The following is a 9,939-nucleotide window of genomic DNA, read 5'->3' on the forward strand; positions in this document are numbered from 1 at the left end:
TTGGGGTCACTCTGGGGTCATTTTCAGGATCCCTTTGGGGCTGCAGCCGCCCAGCTCCGCTGGCAGCGCCCCTGGGGTCGAGGAATCCTCTCCTCATTCCCAGATTTCCTGGATTTGCTTTTCCAAACTGGGCCTGTCCCGCCCCGGGGTGGGGGTGCAGAATTCCCGGATTTTGGGGAATTTGGGGAGGTTTTGGGATGGAAGCGAAGCCTTGGGGGCCGTGCCGGGTTTGGGATAATTCGGGATCAGGGCACGGCTGAGCCGGGGCTGAGTCACGGGGCCGGGGCCGCGCCCGCACGGAAAATTCGGGATCGGCCGAAGGGCGAAGGGCTCGTCCTGCCCGGGCTGTGCAGCGCCCGGGAGCCGCAGCTCCTGCTCGGAAACCCCAATTTTCCACCCAGGAATCCCAGTTTTCCACCCAGAAATCCCAGTTTTCCACCCAGGAATCCCAATTCCCACCCAGAAATCCCAATTTCCACCCAGAAATCCCAATTCCCACCCACGAATCCCAATTCCTGCCCACAAATCCCAATTTCCACCCACAAATCCCATTTTTCCACCCAAAATCCCGATTTTCCCAGGTCCCAGATTTCGGGTTTTCCCTCCCTCCCCCGGGCCCAGGCTGGAGCTGCGGGTGGATGAAGAGGATGAGGAGCAGGAATCCCAGGATTTGTCAGCCCGGAATTCCAGCGCTGCCGACGCTCCGGGGCGGCGCCGGGAATCCCGAAGCCAAGCGTGGCCCAAATCCCGGGAGCGGCCGGACCGGTTTGGGAATGTTGGGAATGAGGGACGGATCCCAGACACATCCCAAACCCCAGACACATCCCAGACACATCCCAAACACATCCCAAACACATCCCAAACCCCAAATCCATCCCAAACACATCCCAAACACATCCCAAACCCCAAATCCATCCCAAATCCATCCCAAATCCATCCCAAACCCATCCCAATCCACCCAAACCCCAGACACATCCCAAACTCCAGACACATCCCTAACACATCCCAGACACATCCCAAATCCCAAACACATCCCAAACACATCCCAAACACATCCCAAATCCATCCCAAACACATCCCAAATCCCAAACACATCCCAAATCCCAAACACATCCCAAACCCATCCCAATCCACCCAAATGCATCCCAAACACATCTCAAATCCATCCCAAATCCCAAACCCATCCCAATCCCATCCCAAACCTATCCCAAATCCATCCCAAATCCATCCCAAATCCATCCCAAATCCCAAACCCATCCCAAACCCATCCCAATCCACCCTAAATCCTAAATCCATCCAAATCCACCCAACCCCATCCCAAATCTCATCCCAAATCCATCCCAATCCACCCAAATCCACCCAAACCCATCCCAAATCCCAAACACATCCCAAACCCAAATCCCAAATCCACCCTAAATCCTAAATCCATCGCTAAATCCACCCAAACCTGTCCCAAATCCATCCAAACTCATCCCAAACCCATCCAAACTCCTCCCAAACCCATCCCAGCCCCGTCCCAAACCCCGAGCCCATCCCTGGAGCAGCGGGATCGGGAATTTTCCTGGAGGAAGCTTTGGGATTTCCCGGAGGGGGAAATTCGGGAATGGGGTGGGATTGGTCCCACGGGCAAATCCCGGAATTCCCGGGTCTGGGATTCCCACAGGGAAAGGGAATTGACCTCGGAGGGTCCTGGGTGGGACTGGGGAGGGAAAAAATGGGGAAAAATGGGAAAAAATGGGGAAAAATGGGAAAAAATGGGGGGAAAATGGGAAAAAATGGGGGGAAAATGGGGAAAGGGAAAAAGGGAATATTTACCCCCAAAGCCTCCCCCGGGAATGTTTAACCCCAAAAATGCTCTGGGGATGGGAGGAGGGACTGGGGCAATTCCCGGCTGGAATTTTTGGGAATCCGGGGAAATTCCGGCTCGAGCGGAATTGGGGAATTGAAAATTTCCAAAGATGGGGAAACAGCAAAAAAAACCAAACCACAAAACCAAAAACCCCGAGTGGGGATCTCAGAAGGGACTTTGGGATTTTTTCCGGTTTTTTTAAGGGAAAAAGCTTCGGTTCCTCACGGATTTTCCTGTCAAAGGCGGGGAGGGAAAAAATCGGGAAGGGAAAAAATCTGGGAAGGGAAATTCGGGAATTGGGGAGGGAGAGAAGGATCCAGGAGGAGCCCGGGGTGTCCCAGCAGCCAAACCCGGCGTTTTCCCAGGAAAAATGGGGAATTTTCCCAGGAAAAATGGGGAATTTTCCCAGGGAAAAAAGGGGAATTTTCCCAGGAAAAATGGGGAATTTTCCCAGGGAAAAATGGGGAATTTTCCCAGGGAAAAATGGGGAATTTTCCCAGGGAAAAAATAGGAATTTTCCCAGGAAAAATGGGGAATTTTCTCAGGAAAAAAGGGGAATTCCGGGGCTCAGGAAAGCCCCGAGTCCCAGCACTGGGATAACCCTGGAAAACTCTTCCCATTCCCCTTCCTTTCCTGCCCCTTTATCCCGAATTTTTCCTTCATTTTTTGATTCTCGTCCTGATTTTCCCCTCCCAGGAAATCCCGGGGAGGATCCGGGATCGGCTTTTCCCAACAAAAGAATTTAAAATAAAAAGATTTTAAAAGCCTGGGAAAAGGAGAGGGAAACGCTGGGAATGGAAATGGAAAATCAGAATGAAGCCTGGAGGGGAAAATTCCCTTCCTTAATTAAATTATCCCTGAACAAATTATCCCTAAATAAACCATCCCTAAATAAATTCAATTATTGCCCAAAATAAACTATCCCGGGAGAAAATGTCCCTAAAAAATTCAATTATCCCCAAATAAATGGGATAATCCCTAAATGAACTGGATTAGGCTCAAATAAATTGGATTATTCCCAAATAAATTGGGTTATTCTCAAATAAATTGGGTTATTCTCAAATAAATTGGATTATCCCGAAATAAACGGTCCCTGCTCCAAGCTGAGGAGGAAAGAAATCCCTGAAATAATTTTGGGATTTCGGTGAGCTGGGAACGACCCCGTCCTCGTGGAAAATTCGCCATTTTCGGCTTTTCCGGGGGTTTTTAGGGGGGAATTTCTCATTTTTGGGGTTTTTTTTTCCCCTCCTCCTCCCGATGCTTTTCCATGGATTTTTATCAGGGAAAATGGGATTTTCCTTTTCCCCCTTCCCTGCTCTCTGCCCCAAATCCCTCCCCGGGCCTCTCAAATCCAGGGAAAACCGGGAAAAATCGGGAAAATCCCAAAGGCGGCAACTGAGCCCCAAATCCACAGGGAAAAAATTCCCTTTTTTTATGCCCAGAATCGCCCGGCAGGAGCCAGAAAAGCGAAAAAAGAGGAAAAATCCCCCTGGAATTCCAGCATGGAAAGAATTCCCGGCGGGAATGGGGAGTTCGGGATCTCCGGGAGGAATTTGGGACCAAAATCTTCATTTTTGGTCGATTTTTCCTTGGAAAAAAAACCCCGAATTTTCCCATTCCAGGCGCTTTTCCATGAGGAAAAATCCCTTTGGAGAAGGCTGGGAATTCCCCGGGCGGGGCGGGAAAAACGTCGGGAATTTGGGGAGGAATTTTTTAAAAATGGAATTTTTTTTAATGAGGGAAAAAAGGGGGAAAAAAAAGTGGGGAAAAAAAAAAGTGGGAAAAAAAAAAATGGGAAAAAAAGTGGGAAAAAGGGACCCAGGCCGCTGCTCCCGGAGCCGGAAATGCAGAGAATCATTAAACAATTAATAAAAATAATAAAAAAGGGATTTAAATTAATTAAAATTAATAGGAATGGAGGCGTTAAAGGAATTAAAATTAATGATATCCCGGTAAAATCATTGGAGTTAATCACGTCCACGGAAATAATTCAAATTTCCCCGGGATTTTTGGCCGCTTTTTCCCCAAGGAAAGGGAGGGAAAAGCGGAATTAATTACGGGAAAAAATTAATTGGGGGAGGATTAAAGGCGCCGGCGGCACCCAGGGAAAATCCAGGTTTTCCATGGAAAATTCCCCTTTTTTTAAATGGAAAAATCTCCTTTATGCCCGGAATTCCTGCTCGGGTTCATTCGGACACTCGGGATCTCGGTTTCTTGGGAACGTTTTTATATCCCCAAATTCTGCTGCTTTGAGGGGGAAAAATTCGATTTTTGGGGTCGGATTTTCCCCCAAAAATCCCGAATTTCCCCCCAAAAAAATCCCGATTTTCCCCCAAATCCCGAATTTCCCCGCAGTTTTCCAGGTGCCCGAGCCAGAAATGGGGGAAAGGACGGAAAAACGGGGAAAATCCGGAGCCCGATGGGGAAATGCTGGAATTTCCCGGCCGGGAACGGCTCCGGGAGACCCCGAAATTTCATTTTTGTCCCAAAAAAAAATCAAATTCTGACCCCAAAATTTCATTTTTGTCCCAAAAAAAAAATCAAATTCTGACCCCAAAATTTCATTTTTGTCCCCAGAAAATCAAATTCTGACCCCAAAATTTCATTTTTGTCCCAAGAAAATCAAATTCTGACCCCAACATTTCATTTTTGTCCCAAGAAAATCAAATTCTGACCCCAAAATTTCATTTTTGTCCCCAGAAAATCAAATTCTGACCCCAAAATTTCATTTTTGTCCCAAGAAAATCAAATTCTGACCCCAACATTTCATTTTTGTCCCAAGAAAATCAAATTCTGACCCCAAAATTTCATTTTTGTCCCCAGAAAATCAAATTCTGACCCCAAAATTTCATTTTTGTCCCCAGAAAATCAAATTCTGACCCCAAAATTTCATTTTTGTCCCCAGAAAATCAAATTCTGCGGGCCCGGGGCAATTCCCGGATTTTTCTGCCGGAATTCCCGAGGTCGGGAGGACCCCGAGCCCCGGGAATTGCGGGAATGACCCAAAAATTGCGGAATTCCCCCCAAAACCCCGCGCGGCTCTCGGGGATCCCTAATTAGCGGGGCTCGTTAATTGCAATTAGCGGGGGTCATTAATTAGCGGGGGTCATTAATTACGGGAATCATGAACGAATCCCTTCCCCTTCCCGGGATTTGCGGCTTTTCCAGGGAATTGCGGGGGTGCAAAATCCCCCGAAATTCGGATTTTCCTCCCCTTTCCCCTCGGTCCCGTCCAGCAATAATTTAAATTTATTTCATATTTTTAATTTGGCAATTCGGGATCGTTTCGGGCCATCCTCTGCCTCCAAAAATTCCAATTTTCGGCGGTTTTATTTTCTAAAAATGGGAGTAGATTGGGAAAATCCCTCCCAGGACTGAAATATTTGGGTGTCAAGGGGAGAAAATTTGGAATTTTTTGGGAGAAACCGCCTGGAATATTCCGGATTCTCGTCATTGGCTCTGGATGAAGATTTTGGGGGAAAAAAAGGGAATTTTTGGCCGCTGGAGGAGGAAACGTTCCCGGGGCGGATCCCAAAAAACCCAACAGCAACAGCGGGAATAAATCCCATTTAATGAACAAATAAATTCGGTTTAAATCAGAAAGAAATTCGGTTTAAATAAAAAATAAATGAAATAAAAATAAAAAATAAATTATGTTTAAATAAGAAATAAATTAAATTTAAAATCAGAAATAAATTCAGTTTAAATTAAAAAAATAAATTCAATTTCTAAGAGAAAGAAACTTAATTTAAACAAGAAATAAATTCAGTTTGAATAAGAATTAATTTGAAATAACTTTAAAAAAGAACAGTTTAAAGCAGAAGTAAATCCACTTTAAATTTAAAAATAAATGAAATTCAAATTAAAAATAAGTTCGATTAAAATCAGAAATAAACTGAATTGAAACGGGAGATCAATTCGATTTAAACAAGAATGAAATTGAATTTAAATTTTGTTTTTAAATGATTTGAAAGCGGAGCTGAGCTGGGTTTGAGGGGGAATCGGGGCCGCTCCAGGCCGGGGCCACCTTGGATTTGAACTTGGACTCGGGCGGCGCCGCCGGAATTTCCTTTGTCTGGAACGGCCCCGGAAAACGCCGGGAAACGCAAAAAAACAGCGGGGAGCGGTGGGAACCACGGGGATGGGGAAAAATGGGGAAAAAATGGGGAAAAAATGGGGAAAAAAGGGGGAAAAATGGGGAAAAAAGGGGAAAAAAGGGGAGAAAAGGGGAAAAAATGAGAAAAATGGGGAAAAAGGGGAAAAATGAGAAAAAAAAGGGGAGAAAAAAAGGGGGAAAAAGGGGATAAAAAGGGGGAAAAAGGGATAAAAAGGGGGAAAAAATGGGGAAAAATGAGAAAAAAAAGGGGATAAAAAGGGGAAAAAAGAGAAAAAAGGGGGAAAATTAGAAAAAAAAGGGGAAAAAAGGGGGAAAAAAGAGAAAAAATTGAATAAAGAGGGGAATCAAAAGGGAATAGAAAGGGAAAAAAGGGGATTAAAAAAGAAATAAAGGGAATTTAAATGGGGGAAAAAAGGGAATAAAAATGAAGGGAAAAGGGAAAAGGAGGAGAATAAGAAGGGAATGGAAAGGGAATAAAAAGGGGAATAAAATTGGGGGAAAGGGGGAATGGGAAGGGAATAAAAAGGAACTAAAAAAGAGGAAAAAAGGGGATTAAAAGGGGAGAAAAAGGAGAAAAAAGGGGGAGAGAAATGGGGGGAAAAAGGGGGAACAGGGGAAAAATAAGGGGGGGGAAAAGGGAATAAAAAGGGAAAATAAAGGGAATAAAAACGGAATAAAAAGGGAAAACCAAGGGAATAAAAAGGGAAAATAAACGGAATAAAAAGGGAATAAAAAGTCATTTTTGGCCTCAAAAAGCGGAGCCGGTGGGAGAGGAGGAAGAGGAGGGTGCGGGAATTTGGGAATTGCTGGGAAAGCTCCGGTGGGGAATCGATCCCTGATTCCGGGTCTGGGAGGGGATTAAACTGAGGGGGATGGAAAAGCGGAGTTTGGTTATTCCCATTTATAAAGGAATAGTTTTATTTTTATTTTTATTTTTATTTTTATTTTTATTTATTTCCCTTCAGTCCGGGTTTATCTGGGTAAAATCCCGGCATTTTTGGAACAACTCTTCCTATTTATAATGAAATATATTCACATTTTTGTGTCTTTGTTTGCCACCTTTGGGGGCAGAAAAACGCGGGCAAACTCCCCCAAAATGCCCCAAATTCAGGGCTCAACCCCTCCCTGGCCCGGGCTGGGAATTCAAACCCGAAAAATCGGGAAAAGCCGGGAAAAAATTGAATTTGGGGGATCTGGGGCAAAAGGGCTGCGGGAACCGGGAGGGGAAAGGATGGAAAATGCAGAAATGGAGGGAAAATGGGAATTTTTGGGGGGGATCTGAGAGGGGTTTTGATTTGGGCGCACAAAATGCGATTTCTTCTCTTTTCCCGAGTTTTCCCTGGAATGTCTGAGGCAATTCCGGGCTTGGCCGGAGGGATGGATTCACCTCGGGGTCGCGTTTTTATCCCTTAAAAAATCAAAATTCAGCGCGGGAAAGTTGGGGGGAAAAAGGTGAGTTTGGGGATTCTATTGATCCAAATATTCGGGATCCAAATATTGGGAAAACTCGGCCGGGAATGGGCAGAAAATCCCCCCCGAAATTGGGATTTAAGGGGAAAATCCCGGAGTTCGGATTTCCCTCAAAACGAGACCTCAAAGCGCGGCTTTGTTTCCCGCTTTCGTTCCCAAAAAAATGAAAATCGTGGAAAATCCTCATTTTTCCCCCATTTCGAGGCAATTTCCCGGCGCCGGAGCCGATTTTCCTTCCCGACAAATTCCAATTTCGGCGATTTTCCCTGGAATGGGGAGGCGGGAAGAGGCAGAAATTCCCATTTTTCCCTCTGGAAAACCGAGGAGTTTTGGGGTTTTTTCCTTCATTTTAGGGTAAAAATCAAAGCGGGAAACAAAGGGGAAATGGAACCACGGAACCACCCTGGAATTGTTTGATGGAAATTGAAAATTCCCCTTTTTTCTCTTTGTTCTCTCGCCGCCGTTTTTAATGATTTTCTCCAAAACCGCCGCTTTTGAGGAAATTCCTTTTCCTGGGATGGGAATCCCGGCCTGGAAAAAAATCGCAGCTCCGGGGATTCCCCTTTTTTTGGGGCAGAATTCCCCCTTTTTTGGGGGCAGAATTCCCACTTTTTTTGGGGCAGAATTCCCCCTTTTTTGGGGCAGAATTCCCCCTTTTTTTGGGGCAGAATTCCCCCTTTTTTTGGGGCAGAATTCCCCTTTTTTGGGGCAGAATTCCGGGGTTTTGGGGGGCAGAATTCCCCTTTTTTGGGGGCAGAATTCCCCTTTCTTTGGGGGCAGAATTCCCCTTTTTTGGGGCAGAATTCCCCCTTTTTTTGGGGCAGAATTCCGGGTTTTTGGGGGGACAGAATTCCCCGTTTTTTGGGGGCAGAATTCCCCTTTTTTGGGGGGCAGAATTCCCCCTTTCTTTGGGGCAGAATTCCGGGTTTTTGGGGGCAGAATTCCCCCTTTTTGGGGCAGAATTCCCCTTTTTTTTGGCCGCTGTCCCAGGAATATTTCCCAGCCAATTCCGCTTTTCCCAACGGGAATTTGTGGAAAAACCTCAAACCCGCTCCACCTGCGAAAATTGGGCTCAATCCTGTTTTTTTGGGTTTTTTTTTAAAGGAAAAACCGGGGAAAAATCGGAAATCCCGGCGGGTGAAGAGAAAATGTTGGGAGAGGCGGGAACAGAGCGGGAACCTCGAGGAAAATGGGAATTTTCCCCTGGGCTCGGGACAGAAATCGGATTTTTCTGCCTTTTTTCACTGACGGGGACAAAAAACGGGACAAGGAATTTAAAAATGTGAATTTTAATTTTCCCCCGGATCTGCCTTCAGGGAAAAAGGGCAAAGGGGAGGAAAATCCCGATTTTCCTGCTCGGTAAAAATCCCTGGCCAGGAGGGACCCCGGGATGAGCAAAAACCCCAAAAAAAGGGAAAATCCCGGAATTCCTCAATTCCCGAAACCCGCGGGATTCGTGCCTCGGCTCCCGGGCTCGCGGCTTTGCTCCCAAAATCCCCAAAATTCCCAAAATTCCCAAAATTCGCGGCCGGGGTTTCCTCCCGTTCCCCATTCCCGGGCTCCCCTTCTCCCGTTCTCCTTCCCAGCCCCGAAAAGCGCCAGAATTCCCGGAAATGCCGAGTTTTAAATTTATTTTTATTTTTATATTTTTATTTTTATTTTTATTTTTATTTTTATTTTTATTTTTATTTTCTTTAGGAAATTCCCGGGTTTCCTCCCCAAAGGTTCCTTTGTTCGCCTCCCGAGGCTCCCCCGGGAATTCGGGCCCGAAATGCGATTTTCCCGCTCCTTTACCTCCGCTAAATGAGAAATTTTTTTCTCCTTTTCCTTCTTTTCCTCTCCTTCCCCCCATTTCCCTCCCGTTTTCTCCCATTTTCTTCCTTTTTCCCCTTCATTTTCTCCCTTTTTTTCCTCTCGTTTTCCTTTTTTCCCCCTCCTTTTTTCCCTTTTTTCCCCCTTTTCCCCCTTCCCCAACCCCCGATCCCCCCCAAATTTCCCAGTAAAATTCCCGGGAATTCCGCGCTCCCCAAACCGCCCGAATTCGCCTTTAATTTGAATTTTTGGGGGCATTTTCGGCCGTCCCGGGCCCTTCCCGCCGCTCCCGCCCCGTCCCAGCTTTTCCCCATAAATCTCGGGGATTTTAGGGGCCGGTCCCGGACGTGCTGCCCAATGTTCAGCACTTCATAAAAATTAAAAGCGAGCAAAAATAAAAATGCGAACGGAGGCCGCGGCCCGGGGGAGGCCGCGTTTGGATTTAATTTGGGAATTTCGGCCGGGCGCAGGTCGGGAATTTTCCTGCGGGCACAAAGGAGGAGAATTCCCGGCTTTTCCTAGGGTTTTTTGGGAGAATTTTTGGTTGCTTTTATTTCATTCACCGTCGGGTTTTATTCCCCGTCGGTTTTTATTTTATTCATCCGTTTCTTTTGTTCCACTGCCTTCCATTCCAAGCCTGTTTTCCCTCATTTAATTCAATTTTTTCCCCCGTTTTATTCCCTTTTTTCCC

Source organism: Agelaius tricolor, unplaced genomic scaffold, assembly GCF_023055355.1.
Source record: "Agelaius tricolor isolate 1412-34295 unplaced genomic scaffold, bAgeTri1.0.p SCAF_101, whole genome shotgun sequence".
In the NCBI taxonomy this organism is placed as follows: domain Eukaryota; kingdom Metazoa; phylum Chordata; class Aves; order Passeriformes; family Icteridae; genus Agelaius; species Agelaius tricolor.